This window comes from Ascaphus truei, chromosome 5, assembly GCF_040206685.1.
Source record: "Ascaphus truei isolate aAscTru1 chromosome 5, aAscTru1.hap1, whole genome shotgun sequence".
NCBI lineage: Eukaryota > Metazoa > Chordata > Amphibia > Anura > Ascaphidae > Ascaphus > Ascaphus truei.
The window spans coordinates 286860828-286871761 of NC_134487.1; positions in this window are offsets into that span (position 1 = coordinate 286860828).

Genomic DNA, 10934 nt, shown 5'->3' on the forward strand with positions numbered 1-10934 from the left:
GGGACCCATACTGTACCCACCCCAGATGCTCCCCCTAGCGCAAAACCTGCACTGAGGTATTAGGTGTCAGGAAGGCGTGGCCGTGACATCCCATTAGCGGTTCGCCCTCATTGGCTGAACCGCGCATGTGACCCAGCCACTGCATGACAAAGAAAATTATTTGTCTGGCCGAGAATCGTGCGCATGGTCGCATTTGGTCGCACACCCTATGGCGTGCCTCAAAGAGGTACGGCCTTTTATTTGCGGTGCTCGATGTCGCACGAGCGCATGCAGCCACTATAATCGCGGCCTAAGAGACATCAGGGACACATACCACTCACTACTTCCCACACAGACACGATGGACACATACCTTCCACAAACACATCAGGGAAACCTACTTCTCATCTCCTCCTTCTACAGAGATATCTGGGAAACATACCTCTATTCTCTTTCCCCAGACACACCAAGAGCACATGTGACCCAACTGTTCCCAAATTCCTGCTTCCCATTCATTACGTGCCCCTTATTACCACTTCATTGTCTGCGGGAGTAGCTTCAACCCCGGAGGGTTTTGAGAATTCTATCTGAATAACTTCTGAACCGTCGTCTCTTTCAAACGCTTCAACTTCAAGAGTTGTTTCCTGCTAGACTGACAAATGGAAGCAACTCAGACTGAATTACAAAATACTTTTATCGTCATTCCAGAATATTGTAATGTTATTCTACTTCAGGGTCCATTCCTATGAAGGATTACCACTAGCTCATAATTATCAACAATAGCATCCTATTTGGAAATTCAAATTCAAACAAACGATCTCACCTCCAATGAATGCGTTGGAGGTGTAAGTCATAAGATTTTAACATATCTTTCAGAGGGAGAGTCATCCTACTCATGTAGCAAGACTAAACTTTCCCGGAAATGTTAGAGAAAAAACATTTTCTCACAACTCCATGGAAGGTGAGTCTAGGGTAGCTGGAGCAACTCAATATTGGTTCACCTGCTGCCTGCTGCTTTCTTCCCCGTGGCTGTGGAACGTTGAACAAAGTCCCAGCACTGAAAATACTAATGAGACATTTGTGGGAAGTTGTTGTGTACACAGTATATAGATGAGAAAATGATGGAGATTTGGTAGCAGCTTATTAAGTTTGATGACTTTGGCCTTTCTCCATAGTGTATGAAGAGCTGCATATATTAAGGCTAGTACTAAAAAAAGAAAAGAGCACTGACAATACTTTTACACAAACAGTTTGTATTGATTTTAAAAAGCCCTCTAAAGGACAGCATATAAAACACATTCAACCATAGAATACATAGAGAAACGTACATATATATGTATTTGTTTATATATAAATGATTGTGGTGACCGTACCGCTCAGACTATTACTTAAGTAGATATAAAGTATATACAACAGGGTGCAATAGGAAACAACTGTATCATTTTTTTTACAAGGTAGGTTCCCAAAGGAACACTATACGTGGTACCTCTGTGATTACTATCTAGAGTTCTACCGTTCCTACTGAGGGGGGCTCCTTACCCCAGCCAATACCCACCTCCTTTATTTTAAATTCGCACTTTTGTTTTAGGTATGCCTCATACTGAGGCTTTAGTTCACAAACCATATATTTTAATTGAGGATATCTCCAAATAAAGTTTATTTTAAAATTACTCACCACTATCACTAGTTCAGTTACCATACCTTCATTTATTGGTCTCCTATCCTGTGATATCAGTTTATCAGCCATTTCAGAGTGCTCTCATTATAGGGGATTCTTTTTTCTTTGTATATTTGTTAGGTTCCCAAAGGAACCTGAAAAGATCCTATATCTAGCACTCACGGTGGAATGGGATAGATGGACTCGTAGTCCGTGAGATTCCAAATATCTCTACAAGGGGGTCGTAAGAACAAACGCTAGCCAGAAACGGACATATATAATATATATGTTCACATAGGACTAAAAAGTTAAAAAAGAATACAATTTTAATAATAATAAATTAATAAGCAAGTTAACATATAATACACAGTGTAATTAAAATTACTCATATGAGGCCAAAGCCTAGGTGTGTATGTGTAACTGAGCAATCCTCATATACTGACCCCTTCTTAGGCAGTTGTATTAATACCCCTATTGCCCTACTGTGACCATCTATGGTGAATATGTGAGAGATACTCACTGTAGTTTTATTCACATTATTTGCTGATAGTGTGGTGATGTGTATTTCTATTGTGGACATATACATTCATTTATATAAATTGATGTTTGTATGATATATATATATATATATATATATATATATATATATATATATATATATATATATATATATGATTACTGAGCCTGCGGGTTACCTACTGCACTGCTGCACCAATTCACGTTCCTCCCATTATACATACCATTTCAGGTGACTTTATTAAATGGTCTAGAGGTATATGCTATATTACAGCATTTATACATGGGCGTTGGCCTCATATGAGGAATTTTAATTACACCGTTTATTATATGTTCACTTGTTGATCAATTTATTATTATTAAAAAAAAATGTTTTAGTCCGATGTGAACATATCTACTATATATTTGTGAAAGCACTGTATGTCTGCGTCCCTAGCGGCAATCTCATTGGTCCCTTGGCCTGCCCGCCCCCGCACCTCTCATTGGCCTGAGGCAGAGTGACGGGCAAAAACACACACACACACACACACCCTCACTCTCCCCCGTCAGTTGGACCGCAGCTCACCTTCCACACACACCCCCCCTCCTCTCCCGGTGCCCCTCACTCTCTCCCCCCACCTCACCCAAATCCCCACGCTCCACAACATCCCGAGCCGCACCATCACCCTCACCGTGCGCCACGGCCCTCCTGCTCAGCAGCAAACTCCAGGCTCCTCCCCCCTTTTGCTCTCCCCCTCACGTGCGCCGGCTCCCGGACGGAGGGGAAGCGCGGCGCGGGACTCCCCCTCACGTGCGTCGGCTCCCGGACGGAGGGGAAGCGCGGCCACTCTTGCCCCCCCCCCCAGCTTCCCGAACTCACCTCCTGCCCCAGCCAGATGCCACGGGGTCAAGGTAAGTCACCCACCGTCTCCCACCCACGCACTGTCACCCAGTCACCCACCCAGTCACTTTCACCCAGTCACCCACCCACTCAGTCATACCCACCCACTCACTCAAGTCACCCACCCACTCAGTCAAGTCAAAGTCACCCACCCACCCAGTCACACAACCCAGTCACACAACCCAGTCACACACCCACCCATCCAGTCACACACCCACCCAGTCACCCACCCATCCAGTCACCCACCCACCCAGTCACCCACCCAGTCAGTCACCCACCCACCCAGTCACCCACCCAGTCAGTCACCCACCCAGTCACCCACCCACTCAGTCACCCACCCAGTCACTCAGTCACCCACCCACCCACTCAGTCACCCACCCAGTCACTCAGTCACCCACCCAGTCACTCAGTCACCCACCCAGTCACTCAGTCACCCACTCACCCAGTCAGTCACCCACTCACCCAGTCAGTCACCCACTCACCCAGTCAGTCACCCACTCACCCACCCAGTCAGTCAGTCACCCACTCACCCAGTCAGTCACCCACTCACCCACCCAGTCAGTCAGTCACCCACTCACCCAGTCAGTCACCCACTCACCCACCCAGTCAGTCAGTCACCCAGTCAGTCACCCACTCACCCACCCAGTCAGTCACCCACTCACCCACCCACCCAGTCAGTCAGTCACCCAGTCAGTCACCCAGTCAGTCACCCAGTCAGTCACCCAGTCAGTCACCCAGTCAGTCACCCAGTCAGTCACCCAGTCAGTCACCCACTCACCCACCCAGTCAGTCACCCACTCACCCACGCAGTCAGTCACCCACTCACCCAGTCACCCACCCACTCAGTCACCCACCCAGTCACTCAGTCACCCACCCAGTCACCCACTCACCCAGTCACCCACTCACCCACTCACCCACTCACCCAGTCAGTCAGTCAGTCACCCACTCACCCAGTCAGTCAGTCACCCACTCACCCACCCAGTCAGTCAGTCACCCACTCACCCAGTCAGTCAGTCACCCACTCACCCACCCAGTCAGTCAGTCACCCACTCACCCACCCAGTCAGTCAGTCACCCACTCACCCACCCAGTCAGTCAGTCACCCACTCACCCACCCAGTCAGTCAGTCACCCACTCACCCACCCAGTCAGTCAGTCACCCACTCACCCACCCAGTCAGTCAGTCACCCACCCACCCAGTCAGTCAGTCACCCACTCACCCACCCAGTCAGTCAGTCACCCACTCACCCACCCAGTCAGTCAGTCACCCACTCACCCACCCAGTCAGTCTCCCACTCACCCACCCAGTCAGTCTCCCACTCACCCACTCACCCAGTCAGTCTCCCACTCACCCACCCAGTCAGTCTCCCACTCACCCACCCAGTCAGTCTCCCACTCACCCACCCAGTCAGTCTCCCACTCACCCACCCAGTCAGTCTCCCACTCACCCACCCAGTCAGTCTCCCACTCACCCACCCAGTCAGTCTCCCACTCACCCACCCAGTCAGTCTCCCACTCAGTCAGTCTCCCACTCAGTCAGTCTCCCACTCAGTCAGTCTCCCACTCAGTCAGTCTCCCACTCAGGTCAGTCTCCCACTCAGGTCAGTCTCCCACTCAGTCAGTCTCCCACTCAGTCAGTCTCCCACTCAGTCAGTCTCCCACTCAGTCAGTCTCCCACTCAGTCAGTCTCCCACCCAGTCAGTCTCCCACTCAGTCAGTCTCCCACCCAGTCAGTCTCCCACCCAGTCAGTCTCCCACCCAGTCAGTCTCCCACCCAGTCAGTCTCCCACCCACTCAGTCTCCCACCCACTCAGTCTCCCACCCACTCAGTCTCCCACCCACCCACCCATTCAGTTTCCCACCCACCCACCCATTCAGTTTCCCACTCACCCACCCATTCAGTTTCCCACTCACCCACCCATTCAGTTTCCCACTCACCCACCCATTCAGTTTCCCACTCACCCACCCATTCAGTTTCCCACTCACCCACCCATTCAGTTTCCCACTCATCCACCCATTCAGTCTCCCACTCACCCACCCATTCAGTCTCCCACTCACCCACCCTTTCAGTCTCCCACTCACCCACCCATTCAGTCTCCCACTCACCCACCCTTCAGTCTCCCACTCACCCACCCATTCAGTCTCCCACTCACCCACCCATTCAGTCTCACACTCACCCACCCATTCAGTCTCACACTCACCCACCCAGTCTCACCCAAAACCACCCACCCAGTCACTGACCCCACCCACCCACTCACCGACCCCACCCACCCAGTCACCGACCCCACCTACCCACTCACTGACCCACCCAGTCACCGACCCCAGTCACTGACCCACCCAGTCACCGACCCTGAAAAAGTCACCCAGTCACCGACCCACCCACCGACCCAAAGTCACCCACCCAAAGTCACCCACCCACCCACCAACCCAGAGTCACCCACCCACCCACCCACCCAAAGTCACCCACCCACCGACCCAAAGTCATCCACCCCCCGACCCAACTCACCCACCCACCGACCCAACTCACCCACCCAACCACCGACCCAAAGTCACCCACTGACCCAAAGTCACCCACCCACCGACCCAAAGTCAAACCGACCCAAAGTCACCCACCCACCGGCCCAAAGTCACCCACCCACCAACCCAAAGTCACCCACCCACCGACCCAAAGTCACCCACCCACCGACCCAAAGTCACCCACCCACCGACCCAAAGTCACACACCCACTGACCCAAAGTCACACACCCACCGACCCAAAGTCACCCACCCACCGACCCAAAGTCAAACCGACCCAAAGTCACCCACCCAGTCACCGACCCAAAGTCACTCACTCAGTCACCAACCCACCCACCCACTCAGTCAAGTGTCACCCACCCACCCACACAGTCACCCACACACTCAGTCAACTCAGTCACCCACCTAGCTGTCAAGGGGGGGGGGGAAGCCTAACCCTGTCGTTCGCCCCCCCCAAAATTACATCCCGGGCAACGCCGGGTCTCTCAGCTAGTATATTATATATGTCAGTTTCTGGCTAGCCTTTGGTCCAACGACCCCCTTGTAGAGATATTTGGAATCTCACAGACTGTGAGTCCATCTATCCCTTTCCACAGTGAGTACGAGCTACAGTACAGGATCTTTTCAGGTTCCTGCGGGAACCTATCTTGAAAAAATGATATTTTTATATATACATGCACTCAAACATTATAAGCAAATTAAATTTAGTTGCATTTACTTGTTTGGTAGGCACAAATTATAGTTAATATTAAGTTATATAAACACGTATTTTGTGTTATTTTTTTATGGTTACACTGTAACTTTATATATCAATTTTATAATTACATGTATGCTTCAACAAATGAGCTGCCTTCTACATTTGAAGGGCATTGATTTTAGTAGTAGTATGTTGGTTTGCTACTAATTATACATAATACAAATTAGCTGTACTAAAACGAATTTATAGGAAAAAACTATGTGATTTAATTCCAGTTCAATGCTATCAGGAAATGCATTGGCTAAGTGTATTTTTTAATCAATGTTTAACAGCTGTGGCTCCGTTACAAATCAAGCACCATAACAATGTAACCGAATGTGATTGGATCAAAGGGGCTATATAACACACTAGCAACCTCTGTACGTGACCGTGACGAAGCACGCAAGTGCAAAACGCATAGAGGTCACGTGGGTTGCGTACCGGTGCAGAGAAGTTTAAAGACCTTACACAGCTGATGGTGTTCGTGGTCCAGACCTATCCCAACATCACCCGTCGGCTGCGTATCTTGATCTGCCGGCTTTCACCTTCCACTCTCCACTTTGCACATATGAAAAATTGGCTATGTATTCTATGTATTTTATGTTTGAATGTTTTTTATATGCTGTCCTTTAGAGGCCTTTAAAAAAATGAATACAACATTTTTTGCAAACGTATCCTCAGTGCGTTCTTTGCTTTCTTTCCTTCTTTGTCACTCTGAGTTCCTTTCTATTAGGAGGAATTGGAGTATTCCTGCGGATTGCAGTACAGGGATTACAGTTTTTCATTACGCTTATACTGTATGGGACAGCATGAGCATCGATATCCATATATATTTAGTACTAAAGAGAGTAGAGTGCTGGAAAATGAAGAGGAAGGGAGGATGGTTGTTTTTGAATCAGCTAGCAAACAAGGCTGATAAACAATATGGAGTATTTGTTTTAACTTCCAAGTTTCTATATCCTTTTATGACACAGAAACATCAGGATAAAAACGAACGAATTAGCACTCGTCCTGGCTACTATAATTGATATGGAGGTGCTATGATCCTGCATCTATACCACTAGATGCATACAACCATACAAAAACCAAACTGGATCAGCACTCAAAAAGTAAATCAAAGAAAATGAAGGACTTACTTGGTGTCACCAATTTTCTTCTTTAATGTATGAATACTGTACACACAAACAGCACACACAGGGAGAGGAAAAGTTAGCAGACACACAATGTTATATGAGCACAATAGAGCAAGCCTGACAAAGGGGCCAGGAGGACTTGAAACATTGCTCTATATAGTGCACATACTGTACAACAGTGTGTGTCTGCTAACTTCGCCTCTCCCTGTGTGTGCTGCTTTTTTCTGAATTGCTGCTTTTTTTGATACATTAAAGAAGAAACTTAGTGACACCAAAAGCAAAACGTAAGTCCTTCATTTTCTGTGATTTACTTACCGAGTGTTCATCCAGTTTCTTTTTTGTACAGAAACATTAAGAACCTAGACCTTTCCTGATGCTTCCAGAGAGACATCAGGGGCTGGGACTCGTACTGATTACTCAATTCTCCTGCTACACAGACCTCGGGAACATAATTCTCTCACTTAGGGGCCTATTCACTAAAGATAAGTAATTCATCAAGCATTTTGGGCACTTCTCAAACGAGTTTGCGAGTGTAGCTATTCACAAAGCTTCGATAACTTGCCGAACTCGCTCGGGAACTGCTTCTCCCTCATCGGTACCGCTCCTGCACAGACAAACCGAGCGGGAGCTAAAAAAATGCTCAAACTCGCATTTTTTGAGATATCACACTATTCAGATAGCTTCAATAATTACATCGCGGCTGCAACTCGCAAGCAACTCGCAGGTTCTCATTTAGAGGCAGCTTCATTACCTTAGCGGCTAAACGCTAAGGTAATGAAGCGGTTAAATACCAGTGCCCAGTTTATTGGGGGTAGAGGGAGAGGGTGAAGGTGGTATTTGGCCCATGCTGAGTGTTTATGCCACCGGGAGGGTTACCAGAGGAGTTAACCCCTTAATTGCCATAGTGGTTACCACTGCTATGGGAGTGAAGGGTTTAACCCCCCACCCCCCGCAACATTCCCTGTAGGCCAAACCACCCACCCTTTACCCACACCGAAGAAACCAGGTATTCAGGTTTAACTCCTTCATTGCCTTAACGGCTAGCCGCTAAGGTAATGAAGCTGTTTTTATTTTATCTTAATAACAGAGTATTGAAGCAGGGGTCTCATGAGCAGAACCGCATTAATTTCAGCCTTGCGGATCACAAGCTTCCCGAGTTACAGGCCCCTGTATGGGGTGCTGGTATCTCCCTGCATTGTTTAAATGTCCCGCGTCACGTGACCGGGAGATTTAAATACACAGGAGATACCGGCACCCCATACCGGGGCCTGTAACTCGGGAAGCAGGGGGTCCCAGGACCTTAAATGAATGTGGTTCAGCTCAGGAGACCCACTGCTACAAGACTCTGTTCTTAAAATGTAAATAAAAACAGTGTGATCGTCTGTAAGAGCTGTGCAGGGAGATGCAGTTCTCGATGTGCAGCTCTCTATGTGCCAGCAGATCACAGCAGAACTTAGAAAAATGCTGAGATAAGGACACTGCTATCCCGAGCGGTATTGGCATTTTCCTACCTCACGGCTTTAACTTGTGATAATTCTTTGTGAATACTGTGATAACACAAATGTCAGACCGTGAGGTAGGATCATGCCAAAAGGTTCGATTTGGCAGTGATAACATCGAAGTTTAGTAAATAGGCACCTTAACCTCACACACAGAGGCATCAGAAATATATGTTACAACCTCTTGCAATGAGACATCAAGTTCACATCTTTGACTAATTACTTTCCTTAATCCTGTACCTTTTTGTCATATGTAGTGCCCATGTCTACAGAGCTCAAGGTTCTTGGATGATCCACATTAATAACGTCCGAGTTACCTCTTTCAGCTCTCAGAGAGCCCTGACTTGATTGTTGTTGGACCTACAAAACAAAATAAATAGGATAATTAGTAAAATGTAGAAAGTAATCTAATTCTTCCTCTACACGAGTTCTATGAAGAGAGAGAGAGAGAGAGAGAGAGAGAGCGAGAGAGAGAGAGCGCTCTCATCCCATCCCATCCATTGGCTCTTTCTTAAAGCTTTCCTTCGGATCCCTGGGGTAACCACAGCATTCTATTCATGTGCAAATTAAGGGGATCTACCTGTGTGAAAGTGCATTGGTAATTCCTAAAACCATGTGTGGTCAGTGATCCCCAAGTAGAGGTTTGTGAACTACCGGTGTAAATATTACTTCAACAAAGGCATCGCGTTCACATACTGTATCCCTAAAGCCTATTTCCAAAAGGATTAATATACCTATCAGGGCATATACCTCTCACCCACTCTGTCTACTGAGTGATCAGGGTCGCATGCCTCTCTATCCCTCTCTCCTCCTAGTAGAGAGTCATCATGGACAGAGATATTACGTGCACATGATCAACATATACGTCATCAACAAAGACATGAGGAGCAGATATTGCAGCTTTATTCACCCGTACATGGATATCAGGGGCACTTGCATCCCACAAACGATTTCCCGGGTAGTACCACTAACCTCTTTATCGTGGTCACTGGCTGATGCTTCATAATTTGAGGTGTGTGGAAAGCCCAATTGAATTACAGTCTGATTTTTATGATGTGCATCTGTCACAGAGTTGGGAGGTGATGTATGTCTCACTTACAACCAAGGACATTTTAGAATATTGTTTATTGATTAGGAGGACAGACTTACTTCTTCTGTGGTTTAGTGCTTGAAGTGCTGTGACAGGGTCTCTTCCCTGCATAAAGGCCTGGCTTAAAAAGCCTATAATTAGCTACTGAGTCGAGCGCGAGCTGGTTAATTTGCAGCCTGAAGCAATTAATCAGTTTGGACCTGGCTCATTACCAGACTTTAAAAACCCTGCAGAAGTAACAATTAGCCCCCACGACTCACAGATAGGGACTAAAGGTCTGATGTTAGTCAGAGGTCCATGCGAAGCTAGGTGTGCTTATTTTTGTTTTCTCTGTATATGCTGAAAAGAAGCAATATTTTATGTTTTGGGCAAAATAAAAGCCTACATTTGTTTTCCAAGAACAGTCTCCTATTTTCACCTTTGCACCAGGGCCGCCGACAGGGAGGGACAGTCGGTACAAGTGTCCGGGGACCGGTGGCGGTGGGATGCCCAGTGACCGGACAAAGCAGTTGCCAACGGGCCCCGGCTCTCCCCACCTCCAGTCCTCTTTCTCTCTCTCTGTCCCATGCTGGGTCCTCTGCTCCTTGTGTTGCAGCAGCGCTGCTGATCAGATGACCGTGACGTCATCTCTACCCGACGGCCGTTTCGTTCTACACAAACTTCTTGTGCTGCAACACAAGGAGCAGAGGACGCGGAGGTATTGAGGGTTACAGCGATCTGGTGCCAGCTTGTGACAGGAGCTGGTTGTGGCTACGAACTGATCAGGTGTACCCTGTAGACTCTGGACTCCCCCACCCCTGTTGATGTCTAAACAAAGAGATTTCTCTCACACATATGGTTGCTTTTTATAATCCTGTAAGTGCAATTCCTATGGGCTACAGATTTTAATAAATGCACTCATTTGTTTAAACAGTTACATGCTATGGAGCTTGC